The 7,874-nt window shown below is 38.1% G+C and overlaps 1 pseudogene; it reads left to right on the forward strand.

The window, feature by feature from the left end:
• Positions 1-1,835: 1,835 nt before the first annotated feature.
• LOC147423410 (uncharacterized) lies at positions 1,836-3,651 on the forward strand (annotated as a pseudogene).
• Positions 3,652-7,874: the final 4,223 nt, after the last annotated feature.

Genomic DNA, 7,874 nt, shown 5'->3' on the forward strand with positions numbered 1-7,874 from the left:
CACCGGCCCATGGACAAGGCAAGGACTTGGCATTTGGTAGATGAGAATGGTACATAAATCTGCAGGTGGTATTTCTCTTATCGTAGTGGTCTTAGTGTAGGAACCATCTTTCAAGACTTAAATGCAAGTCGTGATAGTTCTAAGGTTCATGTGTGTGAATAAAATGGATGGGTGGAGATCTGGGTTGCATGATTCGTTATTCGACATTCGTTTTAATCATGAATAATGGTCGATTAATAAGTTCTAAAGATTTATTCGTGCGTATTATTCGTTGCCATGTCATCTTTTAAGAAAAAAACATTTTATTGCTTACATATCAATCGATAAACTATCAATCGATATTTAAGCGATTGCTAGGCTTTCGATCAATAGTATAAATCGATATAGTAGTAGTATATAAAGCTCAAATTTGAGTGTTTTAGCTACAATTCCCTTCACCAAAGTGTCATGTTACCTTCGGCATAGAAAGGTTGAGTTGTCAACTTAAAAAATCTTTTATTTTTTTTTAAATATTATTTTTAATGTTTATATATTAAAAATAAAATAATGATATAGATTTGAATCACTTATAATTCTTAACAATAGAAGTTATTCTTTAACTCTATTGATAAGATCAAATAAGCAATAGAGACTATACTTTAGCTCTACTTGTTTAAGAATAGATAAATAAATAATTGTATGCATTAGAGGGTACTTTTCTAGCTATAGTGGAAATGTATAATTCTAAACATTAGAAGCTATACTCTTGTTTTAGAATAGATACTAAAAGTGATATTTGATGGTTAAAATCTATCATAGCTATAATATGTGCACAAATAATAGTGTTAGTTCTTGAACATATACACATACATGTAGGGTCTTTTGGTTTTCATGAACAAATGTTCTTACCTCCATATAGACATAGAATAGGTCCACTTAGTGCCTCTTGGTTGTTTTGAGATGATTCTGTTACTTCCAAGTGAGATTTAAGGTATGAAGTAGGATTCACTTGGTTCCATAGAATAGGTCCACTTAGTGCCTCTTTGTTGTTATGAGATGATTCTCTTACTTCCAAGTGAGGTTTAAGGTATGAAATAGGATTCACTTGGTTGTTATTGAGCTTATGGTCTTACCTCTAAGTAAATATGGTGGATTATCTATAAAATTCAATAGGTTGTGATCGAGCGAAAGCTCTTACCTCCTAGTGAATACTAGTCATGCATAGTACTTGAGAGTCACATGGATGTTATCGAGCTCATGCTCTCACCTCTATGTTGATATAGAAACTAGATACCTCAGTTATTTTAGGGTCGATTGGTTGTTTTTTAGTAGTAGCTCCTACCTCCAAGAGACATATATAGTGGAATGTGAGATGACTCCATCGCTCATCTAGGTTGTCTTCAGCAAACACTCTTTACCACCTAGTAGCCAAGAATGATATATCCATCGGTGATCGTCCCTAAAATATTATCCTAACACTATACATTCATCATTTTAATTTAGCAAATCATATCTATAACCTTTTGTCTTTCTCATTGCGCTATTACGGTGAAAAATTATAATCATAGTGTATCGATTGATTGTAGGATATATTTTGTTGAAGTCAGAAAGCATGGTGCGAGGAAAAGAGTGGTCGTATGTGGAGGAAAAGAGAGAGGCAAAAGAGTTTCATTTTTTGAATGCAAACATTGTGGGCATAAGTGGCACAGCAATGCAACTCGCATCAAAGAACATTTATTTGACACTAGTCCCATGTGAAAGAATGTGGAGCACCACCTAACGACATATGGGTCCATTTTGCAGGGCATGTACAGAAATGCAAACAAGTAGAACTTCTTCCTAAGAGACACAAGGGCATGACAGGTGCGTCATCTATCAACATAGAAGAAGTGAGTGTGGATCAAGAAGACATGCGAGCTAACCAAGGACCTTCAATGGGAACAACCCGAACACATCAAAGTCCTGGGACATCCAGCAGAGCCGGTACGTCTGGGACTCTACAGGCAATATTCACTCAACAGGACATGCTCGAATTGCATCTAAAGTGGACACAAGCCTTCATGGCTTGTGGAATCCCATTTAGTGTGATAAGAAATCCTATTTCAACGATGCCCTAATGTCAACTGCAAGAAAAGGATTCATCTATCCTGATTATAACAAAATGCGAATAGAGTATGTTGACAAGGTCAAGAGCAGTACATAAGTGATTCTTAGGCGAAGAATGCTTGAATTTGTTCCAGCGTTTGGCTATACCATAGCCATCGACGGCTGGACCAGCTGCCACATAAAACCATTGATTAATGTCATGGTAATTTGTCCCAAAGGTGCAATGTTTTTGGAGGCCATTGATACCTCATTGAAAGAGAAGACATCTCTCTACTTGACAAAGGTATATGAGTGAGCTATTGCTCGACTGGGTGGACCGAAGAATGTGACAGCTATTGTTACAGATAATGCTTCAAAGTATAAAGGAGCAGGTTTAGCCATTATGGAAAAGTACTCAAAAATTACATGGATTGGATGTGCAGCTCACACCCTCAGTTTACTTCTAAAGGATATGGGTACATTATCATTCATAAAATAGGTTCTTATTGACGCCAATCACATAGTCAAGTTTATACGAGAACAACAGTTTACATATGATTTATTTTGCTCCAAGTCTCCAAAAAAAGCACTTCAAATCTTCTGTGCCACACGGTTTGCTACATCATACTATGTTTTGAATAATCTCATTGAAGTCCAAGCGGCTCTTACGAAAACTGTTGCAGATTGTGATTGGGAGGCTTGGCTCAGCAATATCCAAGCCATCATGAAGCATCTAAAAAATGTGTGTCCTTGGTGCAATCTCCTCTCTTTTGGTGGAACATTGACAAACTTGTTGGAGTTAATAAGCCCTTTGTGGAACTACTAAGGGTTGTCAACACAGATAAGTTTGTCATTGGTAAGGTTTATTGGATCATGTATGAGGCGTTGCGTCAAACCAAATAATACAACCACTACAATGCAAGAGAGAGATCACGAATTGTGCATCTTGTGGAAAAACAATGGGCTCAAATGCACACACCATTGCATGGTGCTGCATTTGTCTTGGATCCAAAGTTCCAAATGAGCGGACAAGCCTCCAACAAAGAGGTGATGAAAGACTTTAGAAACGTTTGCTCGCAGTTGTTGCCAGGAGACGATGGCATGGATGCATTCCAGCAAAGGGTGGATTATGCCAATAAGGAAGGAACTTTCGAAGATCCTCGGGTTCTTAATAGCATAAAAAAGATTTTAGGCCCAGTATGGTGGAAAGATTATGGAGGAGACATAGTTGAGTTACAACACATGGCGACCAAGGTGCTTTTGGTCGCGGCATCCAATGGTAGTTGTGAGCGCAATTGGTCTTCTTATGACTTTGTGCACTCAAAGCGCAAAAATCGCTTAAATCCTACTCGTGCCGTAGACCTTGTGTACGTCTTTTGTAACATGCATCTCCTTCATGCACTCACAAAGATAGCCACACATGCGATGGAAGTACACTTTGGAGTGCTTCAAGCTCATGAAATTGTGGCAGAACAGAGATGTAGTGACAATGAGATGGAGTGGGAAGTGAGAAACAAAAGGAAGGAAGTCCTCTATTCCATTGTTTACGTGGTTATAAGGGTTATACACCACAAGTCAAGTCGATAAATCTAGGATTTTAATGAAGCTATTTCCTAACATAAAGATGTAATCCCGTTGACATACTTAGAATCCACAAACAACTCCTTTTTTCCCACGTTTAAGAGGCACGACCGCCATCCATAAACCATAAATATAATATGAGACCTAGTCTAAGTAATTACTAATCTTGTGGACACGTAGATCTGGGACATCTTGACTCTTGGCACAATGAGTCTCTAATTTCACTTCTCTTAATAAGAAATAATGGAGAGTTTCTTGAGTAATCGAGACCACTCATCCTTGACTGGCAACCTAAGCCAGCCCCCACTTTCCACCCCACACTCACACTTTTTAGCTTGTTTTCTAATCACTACCACACTGTTTTACATATACAAACAGTGTTCTTTTCTTAATTCCAGGCACAAGTCTTTCATTTAGCCCTTGAAACATCACCAAAACATTTCTTTCTCAAACATGGTTCAATGAAGACGGTCCTATAATTCAACAAAAATGAATCTTTCAATTATTCATAAGAGTTTGCCGCTACCCGCGGACTTTCTCTATCTAACCAACAGAGCCTTTGTAAAGAATTTTTACTTATTTGCTAACCGTGAAATGTGCATACTTTCCCAGTCGCTAACCGCAAGGGAGCATCTCGCTAACCGCAAGGTATCTTGATAATGGCAATAGACAAAAAGAGAGCTGATAACCTCAGCTTAATCTCAGCCAACCGCAGAATCGCCTCGCTAACCGACCACAAGTTCTGTCTGAAAACAAGATATTCTTTCAAAAATTGTTTTTTCTAAGTGATTTCTCAAACATGATTACCCAACTTCTAATATCAAACAGAGACAGTTTATCAAAAACAGTAACCATAAATCAAACAATTCTTTCTCTACTCTAAGAAATCATATGCTTGTTTCTTGTGATATAATCACGTTTTCTGGACATGTCAAGAGAATTCTTAGGCTTGACTTACCGATCATCATGTATAACAATGCAGAATTATAAATTCATCTTACCGGATTAGCAACACATTTGACTACCTCTCGTGGTTGAGGTTGGATGGCTCCGACTTCTTTAGCAATCAATACCTCCGCATGAGCAACGTTTGGAGTAGTTCATTCCTTCCTCTGCATCTTTCTTGGAGGTGGAGCGACATGAGTGTCCTTTGAGCTTCGAGTCACTCGCTTCGGGGCCATCGTATCGTGAAAGAGAAAGGAGAAAGTGAAAAAGAGAACTCAAGAATTTGAGGGGCAACACGATGATGGTAGAGAAAGAAGTTGGAGATGGAGATGGCGTTGAGTGTAAGAGCTTGAGGGAGAGAGGTTGAGGGAGAGAAAATAACTCCGATGTCAAGGCAAGAGAGCTTCTATTTCTGAGAGTGTGTGTCCCCAAAGTGAAGGGAGAGGGGTCTTTATATAGGCTCTCAAGGACAACTAAGAATAGAGGGAAGCAAGGAGAGATAAGCTCGTACACGCTGGCGGCTCCAAGAAAAAAATAAAATTTTTATTTTTATTTTTATTTTCGGACACAATTTTTGATACGCGAGTTTGAACCTCTTAGATGAAACTTGGCTTCCAAGAAAAGAGCTCTAAACTAAGCTCCTCATCTCTTTCTTTCCTAAAAGTACTCCCCCTACTCCTTCTCCTCTAAAATTACTCCTCCTTTCTTGAAATTGCTCTCCCTTTCCTAAAATTACTCTCTCTTTCCAAAAGAGTCAACTCTTATCTTTAGATACAATCTTGAGGCTTAAGTTTTCCATCAATCTTATTGTTTTCAAGTGAATAAGGGTTATAATTAATAGTTCTAAAGTCCGATTTTTGATCCGATCCTTCCATTAGAATGCTCTTGGACTTAATAAAATGCAAACCTCAATTATTTGCAAAGTAAATGAAATACTTTTATTGAAAAATATTGGGACATTACAATCTCCCCAACTTAGGGATTCGAGAGGCCCTCATCTCGAGAAAAAGTGCGGATAGTCTTTCTTTAGGGTGGCTTCATCTTCCCATGTTGCATCTTCTTCAGGATAGTCTTGCCACTGAACAAGGTGTTCTTTGAGAACTCTATTTTGAAGGATCTTCTCTTGAGACTCCAAAATTCTAGAAGGTTGGAGTTCCAAGATGTTTTGAGTAGGCATGACAATTTGTTTATCATTGATCATCACTGGGAATATAGGGTTTTGATAAGCTTACATGAAATACATCGTGGACTTTGATGTGAACTAGCAACTGTAACTTGTAAGCTTGAGTTCCTATACACTTGATCACTTCATAAGGGCCAATAACGTGGACTAAGCTTCTTGTACTTTCCAAGTGATAAGGTACTTCTCTTTGGATGAATTTGAAGAAAAACCTTGTCACCTTCTTTAAATCTTCTTTCGGATCTCTTAAGCGTACTGCTTTTGACAATCCTGAGCTGTGTGAATATCTCTTTGGATGGCTTTTGTTTGATTTTCCATTTCTTCTAGCATCTTCTTAAACACTTCAACTCTGATGGTAGGGTCAAAAAAGTTGAGTGGAGAGACACATTCTTGACCATACAAGGCACAAAACGGGGTCATAGCAATCCTTTGATGATGAGAAGCATTGTAAGCATACTCCACTAGAGGTAAAAATTGAATCCATCGCTTAGGTTCTCTACTGCAATAAGATCTGAGAATATCTTTGATGACTTGGTTAGCTCGTTTTGTTTGACCATTTGATTGAGGATGGTATGCGGTACTAAAGTCTAATTCTGTTCCAATTTCCTTGAAGAGTGAGGTCCAAAAGTTTAAAGTAAAATTCACATCTCGATCGCTTACAATCCGTTTGGGCAATCCATGCAATCTGAAACTCTCTTTAACAAATAGTCATGCAATATCAGAGGCGGTAAAGTTTGTTTTGACTGGTATGAGATGCGCAACCTTCATGAGTAGGTCAACAACTACCATGAGTGAATTATAACCTCCTTGCACCATAGATAATCCTATGACAAGGTCTATACTTATACACTCCCACTTCATTATGTCCAATGGTTGAAGTTTACCGGGAAGTTTAACTCTCTCAGCTTTAATCCTTTGGCATGTCAAGCATTGACGAACATAGCGTATAACATCTACCTTTTGCCCAATCCAATAGAAATTTTTTCGTACGGCATTGAGAGTCTTTGCATATCCTGGGTGTCCTGAAGTAGGGCTATCATGGGCCTCAAATAAGATAGCCTTGTTTAAGTTAGGGTTGTTTGGTACACATAACCTATCTCTATAGTAGATACAAGGTCCATCATGTGAGAAGTTTAACATTGAAGTTATATTCTTTGAATCCCCAGATCGAACAAGGTTAAGATGCCTTTGATAATCTGGATCAGATGATGCAACTTCCTTAATCTTTTCAATGATTGAGTTGTTGGGTACAGATATGAGGCTCAAAAAAGGTTTTTGATTGAGTGAATCTGCAACCGCGTTTTCTTTTTTGGAACTATAGATAACGTCAAAGTCAAATTCTTGCAAAATTTTTACCCATCATCTTTGTCACATATTAAAGTTTGCTTGGGTAAAAATCCACTTTAAGCTCTTATGGTCGGTTATAAGTCGAAACTTCCTTCCCAATAAGTAGTGTCTCCATAGATTTAGAGCGTGAATGACTGCTAATATTTTGAGGTCATGGGTGGGGTAGTTCCTTTCATGAACCTTAAGCTTATGTAAGGTGAAAGCTATTGGTTTGCCTTCTTGAGCTAATACTCCTCCAACTGCTACTCCACTAGCATCAGTGACGACTTCAAAGGCCTGATTGAAATCTGGTAGCTTTAGGCACGATGCCGTAGTCACATACTGCTTAAGTTGGTCAAATCTTTCTTAATGTAGTGATCCCCAGCTTATCTTCACTTCTTTCTTCAAAAGATCGATCAAGGGTGAAGCAATCACTGCATAATCCTTTATAAAGATTCTATACCATCCCGTGATTCCTAAGAATCCTCTAAGCTTGCATTTGATGGCTGAAGCCATTCAACAATGTCTTGAACTTTAGCAGGGTTCACTGAGATTCCTTCATGCAAAACAATAAATCCCAAATACTCAATCCTTAAAGTGAAAAATGAACACTTGCTCATCTTTATATATAGCTTGTGTTCTCAAAGAATATCCATCACCTTTCTCAGGTGGTCTTCATGTTCTTCTTCCTCCTTTGAGTAGATTATAATATCATCAAAGAAGACAAGAACAAAGTCATCTAGGTACGGCCTGAAAATATCTTGCATCAATCTATTGA

This window comes from Adiantum capillus-veneris, chromosome 26 (genome assembly GCF_014529385.1).
Source record: "Adiantum capillus-veneris isolate H3 chromosome 26, ASM1452938v2, whole genome shotgun sequence".
Taxonomy (NCBI): Eukaryota; Viridiplantae; Streptophyta; class Polypodiopsida; order Polypodiales; family Pteridaceae; genus Adiantum; species Adiantum capillus-veneris.